At 39.2% G+C, this 9,328-nt stretch overlaps 1 pseudogene; it reads right to left on the bottom strand.

Moving 5' to 3' along the window:
* Window positions 1-562: 562 nt before the first annotated feature.
* Window positions 563-4,136, bottom strand: LOC148240224 (E3 ubiquitin-protein ligase RING1-like; annotated as a pseudogene).
* Between the last annotated feature and the right edge of the window lie 5,192 nt (window positions 4,137-9,328).

Raw genomic sequence — 9,328 nt, 5'->3', positions numbered from 1 at the left:
ATTTGTGAGCTTCACTAAAAATAGAAGAGTCGACACAATTGAAAGTCGCAGGTGTCCAACAACAAGGTCGCTGATAAAATATGGGTGACCTTCTGTCTCCGCATAGAGGTCAGGACCTTCATAGTTTGGGCCATAGACCACCCAGTTAGGGCGTGGAGTGAAATTTTGGGATCGTTTGTGTCGGCTTCTTCCCCTTCGTCACACCTACCTTCGAGTAGCAATAGTTGCAGCTTGCAGCATCAATGGTCTGCGATGAACCGATCGTCATAATTGAAGCAAGGTCCCTGTGCGCGATGTCATTGCATCTCGTTCCAGGAGATGGGTTTTGCTGAGTTGGGGGCGGCTGAGTATGGCTGGCTTGGGATGAACTGGGTGCGGGGAGCAGTTTGAGTGTTTGTGGTGGGGCCGGGAAGATTTTGCCCCAGTTGGTTCAGTCTTTATTGTCAGTCCAATTGTTTATCTCGCATGCGGACCAGGCAGATCACATCTTTTAAAGTTTTAGGCCTAAACATTCGCATGCTATCAGCGAGCTCGAGCTTAAGCCCACCAATGAAAGTCCTGATTATGACTTTTTGGATCCATTAGTGTACCCAGTTGCACAGGCGTTTAAATTCTTATTGGACCTCCTTGAGTAGGCCGGTTTACCTAATGCAGGATAAGGCCTCGTCAAAGTCCTCGCACTCAGTTTAGCCGAACCTAGACCACAACTCATCTTTGAACACGACCCAATTGATTGCTCAACCCTCTTCTCTGTAGGCCTTGCTCGGCCATTGCCACCAGCAATTGGCTTCTCCTTCAAGGTGGAATGAGTTAGGGCGACACGGTGTTGCATGACAGTTGCCTAGAAATCGAAGAACTGATCCACTTAATTGAGCCATTTGGTGGTGTCACTGTCGGAGAAGGGCGAGAATTCGAGCTTGGTTAGTTTGGAGTAGAACGTCGGCCTCCTGTCTTTGTGTTCGACCCCTTCTTCACGCATCAATCGTGGCACACTTCGGCAGCTCAGTTAGTCGCTGCTGGATCCCTCTCGAGTAGAGGCGATGGTGTCTGACAGCTGCTGGAGGTTCTCCTCGATCATGCGTATCTTATCAGTTATCCCGATTTCCATCCGGCTAAAGTTGTCTTACAATTTGCCAAAGCTAGCTTCTAGATTCTTGATTCATTCGTTGTTGGACACTATTTCGAGCTAGCTTTGATACCAATGTTAGATCCCAGTTAGAGCTACAAAAATGTCAAGAGTTTTTCTGCTTATGATGAGAAAAGACTAAGAAGATTTATGAAAAATTATGATATGCTTTATTGATGATTTTGTAGGTCTTTAAATAGAAATGCATACAACGAAAATTCCTAATCCTATGATAGTAGATAAGAATGAAGAATTGAAGAAAATCAAAAGATAATAGTGGTATTTATGGAGAGCACATCGTGCGATTCTTTTTTACTATTTCTTTAGCTAAGTATTCTTCTTGTTGCAGCTAATTCTACATGTTTTTCAGGTGTTCACTATCAGTTTTGGGTGGTTGTTTATTGTAGATATTTCGTGTTCTTAATGGAGATCCATTGAGATATTCAGGGCCTATTACATATAATTGTGTCTTATGGATAGTTTTAAAAATTCATGGTCATTAATAGTATTAAAGGAAGAAGTTTCTTTTTAATATTATTGATTTAAATGTCTGTGAATTATAATGACTAATAGTTAGAGTTTAACATTATCCATTTTAGGGATGTATTAGATATAGAAAATATAATTGCATAGAATATGTTGATGGCAATTATTTTTTCTTGTGAGGGATTATTCAATTTCATCTATGCACTATGAAAAGTTATTAAATTTCAACCATGTTATGTAGATTCAACATAATTAAACAATAAAGTTTGCTTAACTATATTTGTCATTTTCCTAATTTTGTCCAAATTAATTTTATTTTAGTTTTGAATAAATTTAGGAATGAAAATTACTTAAAAGAAGAGAAAATTATGTATATGAATGACTATTGTTGGTCCATTAATATAAAAAGTGTTTGAATTTTAGACTTTTTCAAACAAATTTTCTGTTTACCTACTAACAGAGTACCTTTTTCTTAAACATTATCTAGTGTCTATCTTACTTTACTTATATTTTTGTTTATGTTGTGGAAGAATAGAAGTTCAACCAAATGCTAAAAAGAATAAATGTTTTTATGTAAAAGTAGAATATGGTTTTTGCTTTTGATTAAAATAAAATCAGAAACTAAAAATAGAGATGTTTTAGAAATAACTTGAACTATAGGAATTAAACAATATTTATAATCAATATATTTATTATCTTTATATCTCATTAATTATAAATATAATATAATTTATAGTTAATAATTTTAAAATTATCATAAATTATAACAGTAATAATTTAAAACTAATATTTATACCAAAAATAAATAAAATAATTCAATTGAAATAAATATATTAAAGCAATTTAAATTATTAGAATAATGTTTAGAAAAAAGCTATTTAGATAATTAAAATAGCTAAATCTTTTGTATTTTTTTTTATTACTTCAATATTCATTATTAATTTTATAACATAATTAACTGAATACTATATCACACTTTTCAACTATTTAAAAATATTTTTATCAATTTATAGTTGCGAAATACACTCTCAACCCATTCCCATAAATCCATCTCGCAAATAAAAGTCATTTCCATATTAGACCAACATCCAAGCCCAATTCTACAGCCCCAAAATCATCTTACTTGGCCCAACTTTGTACAACCCATCCTTTCCAATCTCCTTGCTTACTTTATCTTTCAGCGCTAAAATACTTCTTATACTATTTAAGAAATCTTCAATATAGTTTTTGTCATTAATAGAAATTGATATTGTTAATTTAAGGTGTCACGTGTCAAATTTATTAACATGTAACATTTTTTTATTAGTTAAGATGTCAATTGTATATCACATCAAATTTCACATGATATTAAAAAAATAAAAAATATGTGACACTCTCTTACTAGTTTAGATGTCAGTTGAATATCATGTCAAATTTCACGTGATATTAAAAAGAAAAGAAATATGTATGCTGCCACATAATGTAATACCAATATTCTTTGATCAAGATCTTCATGTCTGGGCTCTGAACCTCGACTTCTAGGGTTTGTGTACACATCACCGCCAGCAGTGTCGTTTTTGCTAGTTTCTACACCAAAACCGAATGATGACCTGAATGGCCACGATAAAGAAATCCTAAACCTCCTTTCCACCAACCTGTGTATTTCAGGGTTGTCTCTGTTACTAGCATTTCCATCCGCAGCAGCATTAACAGCATCAGTGGAGTTTGAGACAATTTGAGCAGGAGTTCAATTAGCATGAGTGCGATGCTCATAATTAGCATCATCAATAGGCAATTCATAGCGAAAAACTGAGCAAGAATTGTGTAATTCCAGCCAAAGAAGAATGCACTGAGAATGGTAGATGTTACAAGGCATCTGCTTTGCCTCTTCGGCAAGCTCACAACTATCCTCGCAAATAGCACACTGAGAGGAGTTAGAATCTAGCATTTCTTAAGAAAGTTTGATGGTAAGAAGAGCCTCTATTGCAGACTTGGAAATCGGAGGTGTATCGGAGCTGTTGAATCAATTGCTTAAGACCAGGACCAAGGAAGTAATCCCCAAGGTTGAGGTTGCTAAGAAGACAAAAGGCACCGGACGGTCCAGATTCCCGAGGTGAATTGTTCTCAATCACGAACTGGATATTGGCCTCATTGGCTCGTAAGGTTTGGAGATAATTATGGAGAAAGAGAATGGATTAAAGACTTCAGTGCCATTGGGACAAGCAGTGGCAGAGGGGGGAGGAACCATCCCACTAAATAAAACAGAAAGATTATAAAAAAAATGGGGAGAATTGGGGGAAGAAAGAAATGGAAAGGAAGAGTCGAAGGGGTTCAGGTTGAGAGTTTATTGATTAGGGTTAGGGTTTTTAAGTTCTTCAAAGAAATCCACCATTGCAGGTGGGACATGCAGATCCGAAAAAAATCATTATGATTTCCTTGTCCCTGAAAATATTTTAGAAGGAGAAGGGGAATGAGAGATCCTGATAGTTCGATTACACTGGTAGCAGAAATAGGGTTGGTCAAAGGAAGACATATGAGCTGTCCGCCGATTGACTTCGACTGTAAAAGATTTAGATTCTTCTTGTGATTACACCACGAAGCAAAACAGGCAAAATGAAATGAGAGATCTTTCAAATCAAGACATTGATAAAACAGAATTAGAATTTAAATTACTCATATTTTGTGAAGACCCAAAACTTAAAGGGAAATAAATTCATAAATTTAATGCGGAAGCGATTAATAGAGTTAGGGTTTACATTCTTTACACAATAATTTATAATATCCAATAGGATTACAAAGATGTCCCTTCCAAAAGATAAAAGGAAATTAAAGGAATGAAACGAAAAATGAATAACTAAATATCCTAGGACAACCTTCACTAGCACTAGAAAGGAGTTTGGATAGTGAACTACTCACAACCCTCTTGCTGATCAAGATCTGGATCTTGGTCTTCTTGATATGAAATAGTTAATGAAAGGGTGAGCTACACTAGCCTAGTAAGAATATCACGCTAATTATAGATACAAAAAACTAAATATTGGTAGAAATCATAAAACAACTAATAGAGCATTTAATTTGAGTAAATTCATTTAATATAAAGAAGACCGTTTATTTTGAACTTGCCGTAAAAAGTTTTTCAAAACAACCTATGAAGATCCATATCCATATCACTCTTTACTTTCATACATAAGACAACAAAAAATAATAACTTTCCTTCTTTACCTGTTTACTAGTACCCCTGGGGGTTCATAGGGGTATCTCCCCTACTCGTGAACCTAATAACTAATTTTAACAATTAACCGGCCGTATCCATACCCCGTCCACTAATGGGCGCCAAACACTCCATCTCCTCGATATCCCATTCGGTATGAGGGTGAATCCTAACTCCTAAATCTTTCTGGTAAGGGACTTTCTAGCCCCGTCCGGCTGATGTAACATTCACGGTAGGGTTCCCTATATATCGGGCCCGTCTGCCTTTTTTCTGGGTATCTATTAAGTCTTTTGCATACAAATTTTCATCAATAAACAATCAACAACGCATACCAATATCTCATATCATATTCACAGATCAATTGAAGTACATTCATGCTGACGGTATATAACTAAAATAACCAGATAAGTTGATAAAATCATTGAAGCTATAAATTAAGAACATGTACTGTAGCACCCGGAAAGGAGGAGGAAAAAAAAAAAAAGAAAAGGCCACGTCAGCAGCCACGTCAGCAGGCCCGGTCAGCAGTCCCGGCCAACCGGGGCCTGCCACGTGGCAAGACCACATCACTCCGAAAGGAGCCACGTTGGCGATCCGCGTGGGTGCGATCCGACGGCCCAGATCAATCGCGCGATCGGACAGCCCAGATTCAATCGCACGGACGGCCCAGATTCAATCAAAAACGAACGGCCCAGATTAAAACGAAATGGACGGCTGAGATCAAAAGGCAAGGGGTTATAAATAGAACCCCCACACCAGACCACAAACCCTAGCCGCCTGCCGCTCGCCGGAGAAGACGAACCAGAGGCCGACTGCCGCCACCCGCCGCTGCACCGGGGAAATTTCTGACCGCCGATCGAGGTAAATTTCATACCCTCGACTCGTTTTTCCACGCTGATTCCTCCTATGGCCAAATCGAGGCCGAAATCCCGGCCAAACGGTCGGAATACGCGGCCGAAGCCCAGCGGCGCCGCCGCGCCCCCTCTCGGTTTTTGCCTCCGACGAGGCCCTTCCCGGCCTCCGTTCGATGCAATTTTTATATCACCGTGATCACCATTCTTTTCTCTACAGGTTGACCGGAGCCGAATCACCAAAACACGAACCTCGCCGGAGAGCCGCCGCACCCGAGAGCGCCGCCGCCGGTAAGCTCCGTTTTTTCGTGATTTTTTGGCCCCCCGAGGGCCCTAGGGTTGTTTTCTCACAAGGACCGATGCGAGTGTGGCCGAATTCGGCCGAAAACAGCCAATCCGAGGCGACTCGCCGCCGCCAGCGGCGGCGCCGTCGCCGGAGCACGGCGAAGCCGCCGTGCCGGAGTTGCGATTTGGGCCGAAAGAGGCCCTAGGCCTAATTTGGGTTTTTTTTGGAACACGTGCAGGTACTGTTAGTGTGTTTCAGTTCCCCGGGAAAAATTCAGGGAAAATTAGGGACGGCCTGCAGGCGCACTGTGAATCGTATTCGGATCCCGAAAACAAGTAAGGACCCCTCACCTTATTTCCTATCACGGTATTAAAGTTCAAAATGATAAAACGATATTTCTTGAATTAACGAATGTGTGAAATTGCTTAAGGTGGCTAATGGAGCCCGAGTCTAGTGTGATTGGTGATTTACTGTTATTTGGCCTGTTTACAGCTTTAAATGCAAAATGAGGTTTGATGTGTTCATTTTACAGATTTGTGTGCATATACTACGTTTTTATTAATCATGGGTTGAATGACTGAAAAACTGATACTGTATGTTGTCTGTTTGACATGAATTACTGTTTTGCTTGTTTGTATGTGAATTGATGATGCTGACTGAGGAAAAGGAAAATGAAAGATTGTGTAGACTGATAATTGTATTAGGGGGGTCAGCCTGAGTAGATATCCTGGGAGATGGTGGACGGACCGGGTCCGTAGGGAACCCTACCGGGATTGTGGTCTCACATGCCGGACGGGGTATGGAGATCTTATGGTTTTGGCGCCCATACCGGACGGGGTATGGGGACGGCCCGTTTCACCCTCATACCGGACGGGGTATTGAGGTTTATGGTTTTGGCGCCCATACCGGACGGGGTATGGGGACGACCCGTTTCACCCTCATACCGGACGGGGTATTGAGGTTCATGGTTTTGGCGCCCATACCGGACGGGGTATGGGGACGGCCCTGGAAACTGATTATGAATGTTAAAGGTTAACGGGTAGCGGAACCCCTATGGACCCCCACGGATACTAGTAGGCTGGTAAATGAGAAAAAGATATGTTGTACAATGATTGAATTACAAGAGGCGTGATAAGTGTTATGTTTTACAGCTTATATTATTCAATGATTATGATAATGTTATTGTTTTTCTTATATTGTTTTCATAAATTCCACCGAGGTAAGTGGATGGTAAAGGTTTTCATGTTAATAAACGAGTTTGTTGTAAATTATGCTCCATTGGTCTTTTTGTGTTTTTCTACCCACCTTTACCTCCATGACGGTGAGATATCGTGATGTTCTTACTGGGCTAGTGTAGCTCACTCCTTATTTAACCATTTCAGATCAGGAAGACATGGTTCCCGAGCCCGTTCCGCAGGAGGACGACGAAGGGGATGCCTAGAGACTCTGTAGTCATACTCATAGTTTTATTTTCGAGTTTCTCTCTTAGTTAGTTTAATCCTTTATATTTTAAGTACGTTTTTGGTTTTCGTGTAAGGGATGTTAACGAAAATTTTGATCTCGCTTCCGCATTTGATATATTTAAATACTCATTTCATTTTAATATTTCCGGGGCCGTTACATGTACTATACGAAAATCAAGCAAGTAGGACAATATAAGAAAATAAATAGGAAATCAAGACAATTGTGAACTAACCGATTCTGCTTCCAGTAGTAACCTATAATTATTTTTAAAATTTTTTAAATTTTTACAAAACATGAAATTATACATCATTAAGTCTCAATTTACGGTAACAAAAAATAGGGTGAGGGATCCTTACCCAGACTGGTGTTTCGAGATGTCGAGCTATCTACTGCACCTCCTAACGGGTACTGGGTTCTTTGAACTTTTTCTATAAAATTCAAAACACTCATTACACACCTAAAAATACTCCAAAAATCTAAAATTGGTGTTAAAAACTCATTATGGCTGATTTTTGGGGTTCTAGCACGGCGCTGCCGCCGTGCTTCGACACTGGCTTTGCCGCCCACGACGTTGGTTCACCTTGGCCTAACCAGTTTTGGTCAGTTTTGACTGGTTTTGGCTGTATTCTGCAGAAAAACACGTTAGAAGCTTCGTCTTGCCGGAAAATCTCAGAAAAAACCAAACCTACTGACTGGGGGACCTCCAGGTACGGTGGCTCCCCGATCCTTCTTTGCAGTTGATGTCTTTTCTTCGGTTACCTTGCACAGAAAATGATGTTGAGCACAATGATCGAAAAATTATGTGAAATGGGAATCAAGAAGGGGCTCATCGGAGAGGTTTCGGAGTTTTAGCAGCGGCGGCTCCGCCGAGCTTTGCCTATAGTTTTTGGCTCACCCACCATTCCTCTTGCTCCGATTTAGCCACAAGGGTTCTCGGAATCAAATTCCGAGTAGGTAGGGACAAATTTTACCTTTTTTGACGATCGGCGGTGGCTCTGGTCCGACGACTATCGGCGGTCGACCTCCTTCTTTAGTGTCTGGATCTTCTTCTCCAGCAGGGGCTGGTGGCTAGGGTTTATGTTTTTTTATGATGCGAAGTATTTATAACCATTGCATGTTGATTTGAATCGTCCATTGTGATTGATCTCGTCTATCTGATCGCGCTTAAGGAAGAAATGAATATGAACCATTCATCGCAATTAGTCTCGATTGTCCGATCACGCCTAAGGTGGAAAAGGATCTAGGCCGTCCGTGTGTGCGGGACCGATCCTGGGCCATCTGATCGCTGGGCGCGCAGATCACCAATGTGGCCTCCTGCGTGGCACCGACATCAATATGCCTTACCATGTGGCACGCTCCGGTTCGTCGGGGCTGTTGACTGGGCGGTCCTACTTGGTGAACTTTCTCTATTTGCATTTTAACTCTCTATTTCTAATTTTTCTTTCAAAAATATTTTCAGAATCTAAATTTTTATCAATTTTTTTCAAAATTATTTTCAATCTCGTCCCTAATTTATTTTTTCTCAAAATTTCACTTAAATAAAAATAAAATAAATTAATCAAATATTTTAAATTAAAAATTAAAGAGAAAAAAATTATTTCGGATCATTTTTTTTGGGCTCAGGTATTACATATTTATATTTTTTTGCTGAAAATTACTCCTCAACATACATATATATATATATATATATATACTCTCTTATGCAATCTGCCGTTTTTTTTCAAATTAATTAACCCATTTTCAAAAAAGAACTGACTTATTTTTTATATTTTTAGTAAAAACTATCTAATTTCCTTTACATATAAATATACAAGTAAAATATTAATATATTTTTCTAATTATTCACACAAATTTATAATAAAAGATCAATTTTGTTTTCTTATTACCCACAACCTACTAAAATACAGATACTTTAAAATCTAAAG

This window comes from Carica papaya, chromosome 9, assembly GCF_054855325.1.
Source record: "Carica papaya isolate Zhongbai chromosome 9, ASM5485532v1, whole genome shotgun sequence".
Lineage (NCBI taxonomy): Eukaryota > Viridiplantae > Streptophyta > Magnoliopsida > Brassicales > Caricaceae > Carica > Carica papaya.
The sequence above is the reverse complement of the archived record's forward strand: the minus strand, read 5'-3'. Positions and strand labels throughout refer to the sequence as shown.